The sequence below is a fragment of the Octodon degus genome, unplaced genomic scaffold, assembly GCF_000260255.1.
Source record: "Octodon degus isolate 3935 unplaced genomic scaffold, OctDeg1.0 scaffold00135, whole genome shotgun sequence".
NCBI classification, from domain to species: Eukaryota; Metazoa; Chordata; class Mammalia; order Rodentia; family Octodontidae; genus Octodon; species Octodon degus.
Window position 1 is genome coordinate 5,223,008 of NW_004524711.1, and position 10,407 is coordinate 5,233,414.

Genomic DNA, 10,407 nt, shown 5'->3' on the forward strand with positions numbered 1-10,407 from the left:
AGCAAGATTTGTAATAACTAGATCTCGGAAGGAACACAAATGCCCATCAACTGAGGAATGGGCCAAAAAGATGCAATCTTTTTATGCATTAGAATACTACTCAGACATAAAGAAGGAGAAACTGGAGACTTTTAGAAGTAAATTGATGCGATTATAGACCATACTCTTAAGTGAAATAAACCAAACAAACCTCCATCCTGTGGATGGAGGACCCTTGTGGCCAAATGCAGCCAAAGGCTAACTGCTCTTTTCTTTGAGATGTAAACATCATATTGTCTCCCTAGTGTGAGAAGCTGAAAGAGTAAATAAGATTCATAATGTGTAATAAAGATTGTATAAAATGCAAATAAACTTCAGAAGGAAAAAGAAACTGGAGTGAGGCAAAGGAGAAAAGAAGAGATATGTAATATAACTACCTTAACTATTACCTATATATTATAGTTAAGGTAGTTATGTTATGAATTTCTTTTAGTTCATTGAAATGAAAATTTGAAAAAGTAAATGTTAATATCATTTACTCTGCAAAGCTAATTCTTAAAAATAACAACACAAAATATGTTATCTTCAAATTATCTTGTTTTATCTTTTTTTCTTGAAAAACTAACCTCTGGATTAATGAGTCCAGGTCAGCTGGCTTTTGAGTTTAGAACTGGGGTCTTTTCATTTAAGGCTGAAGAGAGCCTGGCTGCCAGGAGCCAATAAAAGGCAGAAAAAGGCATTTCTTAGGTCCAAGGAGGTGTACCAGCAGGCTGTGGGTTTCATAGGACTGAAGCAATATATATGGAGAGCAATTGCCACAGAATTGGCAGCTAAGACTCTTCAGGCAGGAGCTTCAATCGGACAGCATGGAGATCTGGCCCCGTGTGATTAGTAGTCTACCAGTCTGATTTATGGGTGGATGCCTGTTGGTTTTTCCTGTGACATCTGACAGCAATGGCAGTTACCATGAGACATCATGGTTTATGGTCAGATCAACGATGTAAAGTGTGCCTAAGGAGAGTCACATGGAGAGAAAACATTCTCTCAGGCTTTCACAGAGAGCACATTGGTCAAGCAATGGCCGTGACTCATCCACATGGCTGACACTGACAGAAGATATGCAATCTACAGTACAGGGTTTTAGGATAAATCCTAAGGGTATTTGACTGACCTTATCAGACACAAAAGTTACCTTTCTTGTTATGGAGGTCTTGCTTTATCTTAGTCTTAACCTTATCCAGCAGAAAAGTATAAAAATGAAATGTAAAAGTAAAGCCTTATTAACATGCTGAGCTGTAAAAGGCTCAAGTCAACAACTTCTGATATTGCCAGTCCTATGGATAACCCAATACTGTTATGGACTACTGGAGTATATTGGATTATTTTGCTGAATTCACGCACCTACAATATTTAAATGGCAATGGAATACCCATCTCTGACAAAACTAAACAAAAAAAAAGGGGGATACAAAAGAACAACCATTTTGTATCTGAATATACAAAATAGGATATATATACAACTACTTTCCCTTAATACAATGAGAAGAAAGATTTGTACTAATAATGTTTGGACAGCATATCATGTCTGCATCTTGTACTATGAATAACCACTATGAAGACAACAATATGCAATGTATTAATTATTGAAACTGTGCTATTAATCGGATTTGAAACTGTCTCATTGCTATTTGTTTCTCAATAAAATTAGTAAAAAAAAAAAGAGAAATGCTGGTGAGTCTTTAGTTTATACCTCTGTGAAGAGTTTTTAGAACTTCTGGATTGAGATTATGTGTCTTTAGCTGCTGTAAGCATTATCTTCCTCTCAAGAGTGCTGCTGATATTTTCTGGTCTATCAAAAGAAATAGATAAGGCTTGTTGTTTTTCTGTCCCCTTTTTAATTGTTTATAACTTTGTTTAACAAATTTTGCATGCTTATATCTGGTAATCTGAGCAACTAATTTGATGACATGCAGTAAAGCAGTACTATTGAATTCCTATTATTTTGTTTAGTGAAATTCTATGTCTTTTCTGATTATATTTTGCTTTTTTAATTCTCTTTATTTTTTTTTTAAAGAGATGGGCTCTTCCCAGAAGTGCTATGGGGACTGGCTTCTACAGGAATTCATTTTTAGTGAAATTTCCTCCCCAGCTGCAATTTTGTTGCAAGCTAGAGTTCCAGTTGTCCCAAAGATGGTGCTATGGGCTCCCACTGGCCCAGCTGAAGAATGGAGTCTGGTCTGGCCTACCCTTCAGACCAATGAAAGCACTGTCATCTGACCCAGCTTGAAGTTTTTCAGAGTATCTATCTATTTCTCTAGTCTTTATAGTTCTTATAACTCATAGCTAGAGGATATGGTCATCTATGAAGCTGGATTGTCTTACAGATCTCAGGTGTCTTTTTAAATCAGGTTTTTGGGTAACAGTAGTTAATGGGATTCTTGTTCCTCTTTTTGATGTCTTTGAGAAGTGCTTGATTGTGTGGTTTCTAGGAGAGGGGGCCTTTAAAAAGTTCATGATAACTCACTTGTCAGGGCTGACAGTCCGATTTTCTTCAGTCAAAATGTGGAACTCAGCAGGAATTGTTGACAGTCATCTGAAGCAGGAATTGTTGACAGTCATCTGAGGTGGCTGTTAGATGACTCCATCAGAGCAGGATAGGTATGCAAGCAGAAGGCTCTGGATGGAGAACCCCTGTGGCTGAATGCAGGCAATGGCTAACTGAACCATTCAATGGCTGGACATGGATGAGTTGGAAGTGGAGAGTGAGGCTATAGGTGTTGGCAACAACTGTGGTGGCAATGAGGGTGTCAAGGCAGAATTCTCAGGAACAATGGGCCTCTCTTTTACTTCTTTTTTTCCTTTGAGATGCAGAGAAGGGATTGGTTTAATCTTAACTCTATAAAAACGCTTTTTCCTGCAGTCAGGGACAGTGTGTTTTGTCCCATTAGTTCCTTTCTGTGGCTCCCTAAGCGTGTGTCCTGTGTGCTTGAATGATGACGCCACAAAGGGCGGGTGCCCCAGAAAGAGACTACTCAATGTCCACCTTGCCACAACCCTTGCAGGGACTCAGGCATGACTGTGCCCAAGGAGGGTATGATGTCCCAATCTGCATTGTCAGTTGCCTTGGGACCTCAGGTGATGTCCCAGTCAGCTACTGTGACCAGTGCTCCCCAGTCTTGGGGCACAGGCAGAGCGGCATGTTGCTTATACGGTCTGGTCCATTCACACATTCGTTCATCAATCACTCACAGGTTAGACATTCCAACTCCCTTCCTGTGAGAGTGGCCTTAACTAGCAGAGTTGATCAGACACTCTTATGCAACTGAGAAGAGTACTGACAGATTGGCTACCTGGGATGCTCCAGCAGTCTCTCCAGAATCTTGTAGACAGGTAGACAGACAGACAGAGAGGCAGAAAGACAGACAGATTGTGTCTTGCGCCCTTTGGAGTCAGATGTGAGCTTCTAGAGTAGAGAGCCAAGAATCCTTCTCCAGACTGCTGAGGGCACTGGGGAGATCTTGATGATGTTTCTTATCATCAGGACCTGGACAGGTACTTGCTTCGTCTGTGATGGCCACGACTGGAGACCAAAGAGGTCAGCATGGTTGGTCTTCCTGGCCAATGCACCAAACACTGCAGAAAAGAAAAACACGCATACCACACTCAGGATTTGGGGGCAGATTTGTTTGCATCAGTGCATGCTGATCAAGGTCATTGCAAGATTATCAGACCCTGATCTCTGGTGGTCTAGGCTTATTTGGGATAAGCAAACAGGAAGTACAGAGACAGGATGGCTGGCCAATTGGAGAATCAGTTTATACAATGTGCATTACAGTAACCATCTATTTATCACAGTAATCAGCTGTTTCTAAGAGACAAGCAAGCAGAACTACCCCAGGAAGTATTACCTGGGTGACTAAAACTGCGGTATACCAGTTGACGTTGGGGGCATTTCCTGTTACAACAGAAGTTCATGAAGTTGAATTCTTTACCTCCAAGGATTCTTGATAGGAATGGATTTCAGGGAATACAGTCCAGAGTGTTTTGTATTTTATATTTTTCAATATAATAATGAGGCTTCTTGGGGATGGGACTCAACTCAAAAACTAAAATTCATATATACTTCACACACACCTTCTATACCTAGTCTGAGGGCAAGTTTATGGAATAATTTATTTATGCTTGTTTGGAGGCTGCCCATCATATGAGGATAGGTATGGAATTTTTCCCTGTTGCTCAGAAAGTTTCATATTTTGGAATACTTTAGACTTCAGATTTTCAAACAAGGGAGCCACACTATAATTTACAGTTCTATGCATTTTACTTTAAGTATTCAAATATGTTTTTTTAAGAAGGGAGTTGCAGGCATCTTAGTCTGTTTTGTGTTGCCATAACATAATCCTCTACAGTAAGTAGTTTGTAATACATGAAGACAAGTAGACTTGTGCCTGTAATCATTGCACTTGGAAGGCTGAGGCAGGAGGATTGCTGTAAGTTTCAGTCTATTCTGACTATGTAATGAGTTTAAAAATATCCTAACTACATGAGACCCTATCACAAAAGAAAAGTATCAACTCACAGTTCTAGAGGCTAGCTTGTCCAATATTCATGTGCTGGCATCTGCTAAGGGCCTTTGGGCTCATCAGCTTTTAACTTAAGCAAAGAGAGGAAGAAGGAGCGAGCTGATCTCTTCCTCATACAAGGATGCCCATCTGATGCAGAAGGTGCTGTTCTGCCTTAATTACCTCTTAAATGATTCACTTCTGAATACACTTACATGGTAACTAAATTTCAATATGAATTTTGGAGGGCATAAATATTCATGCCATAATATTCTTCCCCTAGTCCTTCCAAAATCATGTTTTTAAATAAACAAAATATAATACATTTCATTAGATTTAAAAGCCTTATGTTGATATCAACAATAAAGTCCAAAGTAGAGCATTTAACTTAAAATAGATATGGTGAGGCTCAAAGCATGACTCACCTGGAAGCTCATTTCATTCCAGCTGTGAGCCAGTGAAACCAAAGAAGGCACACACACTAGAGAGACAAGCCTAGAGAGATGTTCTAAAATGGGAGAAGTGGGGAAGAAACAAAAACACTGGTACCAAGTAATTGTACTGATACCAAAATCCTACAGAGTGAACATCATTTAAACCTAAGAGTGCAGAACATCCTTGTTAACCCCACATCTGTCAAGTCACCTTGGAAAGCCCCACATCTATGACTGGGGTTCAGATCATTCCACAACTCTTGCGTGTTGGAAGCTGAGGTATGCAACTTTACCGGATCGGTGGTGCGTTCACTGATGGACACACATTTCCGATGCTTGGGGATGGCGCAGCACTGGTAAGGGTCTCATTGACCCCACAGCAACATTTCACACTTCCCTGAAAGAAGGGTTTTGGTGTTGGCCTCTTCAGGTGGCTGTCCTTGCCCTGATCCCTTGGGCTCTCTAAAGACATTCTTTGGAATCTAGATAGAGGAAGCCATGGGCTGCAGTATGTGCACTCTTCACGCCTGAAGACTTCGCACCACACGGATACCACCAAGACTTATAGCTTCACTCTCAGGAAGAGCAGCTTCAGCTGCACTGGAGCTAGCTTGAGCCACAGCTAAGAGAGTCAAGCTGCATCAAAATGGAAAGAGCAGATCCTTGAGGTGGGTAAAGGCAGCAAGTGTTGAGGACTTAAGGGCATCCTGGGATTGTCCCTGCAACCTTTCCTTCAGATACCAACAGCTCTTAGTCTGTGGTAGACTAAGCCCTAAAGATCTCTGAAATTCTTTTGGGTGATTCTCTCATTGTCTTGCTGAAGAGACAAAGGCTTCTTTGCATCCATACCTGATGTTACCAATCTTACAATGTGGTTGTTTCAGCCTTACACTTGGTTGTGTTTCCTACATCTGCCTTTTCATTGTCTACATGGCCAAGTTATGTATTTGCCAAATGCTTATCTCTGCTTCCTTTTGAATTAGAAATTCTATCTTTAAATCATTTCTTTTTCCTATTCTCATATTTAGTTATATACAAATAAGGAATCTGTGAACTATCTGTGGAGTACCAAGGTTTTTATTTTTAGTTGTCCTAGTTTTTTGCTCTTAATTTTTGCCTTCCATTCAGCGAAGTTGTCACTTTCTAATAAGGATAACCTATGTCCAGATATTCATTTCCATTCATTGATTGGTTGTGATGTGAGAGATTGAACCCAGGGTACTGCACACATGCTTGACAAAGGATCTACTACCACTAAATGATACTCCCACTCTTTGTTTTTTGGTTTTTGGCAAGGACTCCACCAGAGAAGTCCTCATTGTCCATATTTTTGTAAGTATTTCTATCTCAAAGAGGAAGATTCAAATTTCCTCCCTAGATCTTCTCTTCTGAACCCTCAAAAATTATCTAATGATCAGTTCATGCCAACACAAGATTTTTCAACATTCATTCCAATCTGTTCCACCTACGTCCCATTACCCATTTCCAAAGCCACTTCCACAGTTTAGGTATTTGTTAAAGCTATCTCTTCAACTCCTGATACTAAATTTGCCCTGGTCTATGTTGCATATTGCTATCACAGACTATCACAGGCTGGGTAAATTTTAATGAGAAGAAATATCCTGACACAGTTTTTACAGCTTGAATGTTCATTGTTAAGACACTAATGGGTGGTGAGGCCCATTTTTGCTCCTCTGTATCTTATGCATCTGGGTAGGGGAGAGAGCGAGAGAGCAAGAGCGAGAGTGAGAGCAAGAGCGAGCGAGTGAGCGAGAGAGAGAGAGAGAGAGAGAGAGAGAGAGAGAGAGAGAGAGAGAGAGGGCTTTTTATTGGCGCCAATCCCATGCATAGCTGCATGGGTACGGAACCCTCAGGATCTAATCACCTTTCAAAACTTCCAACTCCTAACACTTTTGCAGTGCCATTACATTTCAGCACGAACTTTGGAGGGAAAAATATTCACCTCATGGCAGTAGACCTCACAAGACTGTGCGAAGGTCTCAGGGCACCTAAAGCAGCCAAGAATTCTTACTGGAAATTTAGTTTCTATTGTACAGAGTGCAGTTCCTGGATTCTACTAATAAGGTAAATCAGATCATATCATTCGTCAGAGTCACAGCCTTTTCTTGTACATGGAGTAAAATGCAGACTCTTGACCTTAATTGTGGAATGTGCTGTATAATCTGGCTGTTGTCCAACTCTCCTACTTCGTTGGCTCTCCTTTCTCTTTGTTTTTTCCATTTTGGCAACATAGCTGAGTCACAGCCTTTACCTATTCTGCTTGCCCTATTGGGCATTCTTGCCTGCATGCCCAAGGATGGTCTTTTCCTCATCTGCTGGGTTTAACTTTGTTAAGTGATGACTTATCTATGAGCTTTTGTTGACCTCCTTGTCTCACACAACTTGCTTCTCCTTTACTCTTTTGTACTTTCCTATAGCCCACTCAATCTCCTTCCTTATCACAAGCTTTTTTTTACCATCTTTTTGCACACATTTTTTAAATTCAGTTTGGGCCTAGCAGTTGTAAGTGTTGTTCAGTATATTATTTAGCATAAGGCTGAACCTTTTATAGATCAGAAAATCTTTATTGAATGAAGGGATTACTGAATGAATAAATTGAGGAATTATGAATGGTTCAATGTTTGGAGTATATGAACTTGTTTATTTATTCATCACACAGTTATTAGAAAATGAAGAATGTGAGACCAGCTATAGTATTCAAATTCTGAATAATTTCTGAGTAATCACATGATACAGTTGAATACTTAATCTTCTCAGTTATTCAGAAGGAGATGTAATAGTTTATTATATTACAAAGGGAAACACCCAGAAAATCAGAATTCAAAATGTGTGCTTGACTTTTGTCTCAGTTACTTTTCTCTCATTGCCAGGACAAAACATCTAACAGTCAAAATTAAGGAAGGAAAGATTTCTTTTAGCTCACAATTAGTAGAGGTTTCAATCCATACTCAGCTGGCTCCAAGGCAGAGTGGCACATGGCAGAAAGTAGCTGTTTACGGTGTGGAAAATAGCAAAGAGCAAAGGGAGGAGCTGCATAGACAGCTGCTAGCCAGGCTTTCTCCCCTTGTAATGCAGATTAGCTCTCCTGGGGTGGGTGTAGCACTCACACCCATAAAGTAACAGCACTCACACCCATAATCCCGGCATTGGATCATTAATTAACCAGTAATTAGCTCTGGAAGCTACCCCATGACAGCATGAGGATTTGTGGGGACATCTAGACACAAACCATAAGAACTTCGTATGCTACACCTTCCTTCTGCCATATCACAATCCTATTCCTAATCAGTTCTGTTTCAAGGTACCTTTGTCTTATGATTGAACCATTTGATTACTATGCATCACAATCATGTGTGTGTCCAACATACTCCTTTTCTATCTAAAAAAAAGAAATTTGCCATTGCTATACAGAATTATACTCAGACTTAATTATTAAATGCTTTCGACCTTCTTACAGGCTAGCTCAGTAGCTTTTCATTATTCTGGCCCTTAAAGTATACTTATTAAGGTGTCTTTTCTTTCAAAATTGAAGCTTCATTCTAATGTGCTAAAATAAATTCCACAAAGATATACTTGTATCTTTCCCCATCTTTCTTCTCAGATAAAAGTATTAGTACAATTGAAGACAAATGCATGTGCAGGAACTTCTTTTTTTTAATGTTTTAATTTTTTTCATTATTTAGTACAAGGTCTCTCTATGTAGCTTGAACTCATAGTGATTCTCCTGTCTCAGCTTCCTCAGTACTGTAATTACAACCATGCCCCCATGTCTGGTTTGGGGCCAGCACAGTATGCTGTAGTGGGGACCAAATTTGGGTCTCTGTGTTTGCCAGGCAGATGTTTAGACTGCTCAGCTATCTCTCCAGCCATGAATTTCTTTATAAAACTCTGAGAGTAAATTTGAGGATAGCTTATTTAGTGTTTCAGTTATCAATGATCACATTATCCTAAATGATTTTATCATGTGTAAAAATGAAAAAAAATAGTAAAATATAGTTTTAGTCTGACTATTATTTGGGGAACATTTTACACTAAAAACTTCAGTATTTTTTTCTTGAAAAGAAAAATGACTTAGTATAATATCTTTTTTTTTTCCAATATTTTAGTGATTGCTCTGTCTCACATTGTTTCAGTGATTGGTCAAGATACTCACTTATCTTATTTCACTTGAAGCAACATAATAATTGATTGCTTCCAATCTGTTAAGGTCCTGAGTTGAATAAAAAGCAGAGGGACAGTGAATTATTTTACTATTTATTTACATTTTGGGTTTTTTTTCTTTCTTTTTTCTTTTTCTTTTGTACCTGGGATTGAACTCAGAAACCTGTGCTTGCTAGGCAGGCGCTTGTGCCACTGAGCTACATCCCCAGCTGTTTTGGGTTTCTCATCTAAGAAAAACCTCACAATATTTCAGCTTTTGTGTTTCATTTGTTTCTCTGAACATCATGGATTCAAGGTGCCTCAATTTCCCACAAATAACTGATGTTTATCTTCCTTTCTTTCTGATTGTACATATGTAATCTTTTCTTTATGGATTCATCTGATTTTTAGATGGATCTAATTGCTTTTAAATTCCTTATATATTGTAGATATTATTCCTCTGGTGGGCATGTAGACTAAGTCCTTAATGCAGCCCTTATGTGAATGCAATATGCTTATCAATGCAACATAATATGCTTTATTTATTGTGATATATTTAGCTATTCCAGGAGGATAAAAAGAAGAGGTATAGCTGTGTCTATCAGAATTTCTATATTTAGTTTCTTTAAGAATCTTTATACAGGTTCCTATGGTGGTTACAGTAATTTATATTTCCATCAGCAATGTTCCTTCCTCCCAACTTTAGCAGCAGTATTTAATTTCAAGGTTTAATGATAGCCATTTTTATTACAGCAAAATGTGATCTTACTTTATTTCGATTTATATTTCTCTGATGCCCAGATATGCTGACCATTTTTTCATGTACTTAGGATATTTGTACAGTTTTTTTTTTTTGAGAAATGTCTATTTCAGTTGTCTATGGTTTGATTAATTTTGGTGGTTCTACTTTTTGAATTCTTTATATATTCTAGATATTAGTCCTGTGTTTCAGAAGTAGCTGTAAAAGTGTTTTTTTCTTATTCTGTAGGTGGTATCTTCACTGTGTGGGTTGTTTCCTTTGCTTTTCAAAACATTGCAATTTTATATTTTCCCATTTGTTTATTTTTGGTATTATTTCTTACGCAATTGGAGGGGTTCTATCCAGAAGGTCTTTGCCTGTACTTGTCATTTTTTGTATAGAAAATTGACTTATGGAACTAGAAGAAATACATATATGGTAAACAAGTGAATACATTTAATTTCTGCTTTTTATTTTAAGGTCCCATTCTGATCTCCACAGAGACATATTAGGTATCTATTTGCATGGATATA